The sequence below is a fragment of the Populus euphratica genome, unplaced genomic scaffold (genome assembly GCF_000495115.2).
Source record: "Populus euphratica unplaced genomic scaffold, PopEup_1.0 scaffold1068.1, whole genome shotgun sequence".
NCBI classification, from domain to species: Eukaryota; Viridiplantae; Streptophyta; class Magnoliopsida; order Malpighiales; family Salicaceae; genus Populus; species Populus euphratica.
Genome location: NW_011500942.1, coordinates 29,832 through 30,892, shown reverse-complemented (window position 1 = coordinate 30,892; position 1,061 = coordinate 29,832).

Genomic DNA, 1,061 nt, shown 5'->3' with positions numbered 1-1,061 from the left:
TATGTATCTTCTAAGATGTATACCGGCTTGAATTCCTTCCAAATCGCCACGCTGTTCTAGCCTTAGAGACCTCTATCTTTCGTGGTTTTTTTGTCCTTTTTTGTGCTTCATACCAAAAATCATGCAACCTGCTTCCATAGCGAGAAATTAGATTTTGAAACATAAATTTTTATCTAAAAAACTTTTGTATTGTTTTCGATGTTACCTAGTTGCCACGTGATTTTCTCACACACTCCTCACAAAAATATATTACACTGTCTCAGTCGAATTTGTCTTATGTATAAATAATTAATTTTAAATAAAAATAATAATTTATTCACAATTATATTAATAATTTATTAAAAATAAGCTAAAAATTAAAAATTAACATCAACCTCAAATATGTCAAATAATGCATTGATTTGAGATATTCATTCAAGATGTTTGGATACTTGACTCCATTGAAATAATAAAATCTCCATTGACTATTTAAACACCGATGATATTACTCGGGTGGCCTATATGCTTGTGAATCTAAAAATAAATTAAATTAATAAAATATTGATTAATTATTCATAAATTATGTTATATTAAAAAAAAAAAAAACCAAAACCTTATCAAACTTACGCTAAAAGTCTTCCTTCCACTATATCTTGTACTTGTGAGTGGATTGATTCCGTTGTGAGAGCATGTCATTTCTGCACTGTGAAACCATGTTTGAAGAGGCAACATTGATTGATGGCGCAGGTGGCGTGGATGCCTCTTTTTAAGAGGCACATAAGGATATGTCATCCTCGCTACTAGAAAAACTAGTTGAGACCATACGTGAGCAATGAGCTATGGATTTTGTTATACACATCTACACAATTTTAAATGAATAATCATATAATTAAATTTGAATGTTAAAAAAAATTCGACAGCACCTCCTATATACTAGACACAACCTAAATCCACAAACATGTAAATATTGATAATAGTTGTCGGACGTCGAAAAATCCACGCGGCATCAGCTGGCAATGTTTTGTTATTATTTGTGTTTTGCTTGGTTCTTTGGAGTCGCCCCCTAGTATTATGGTTACTAG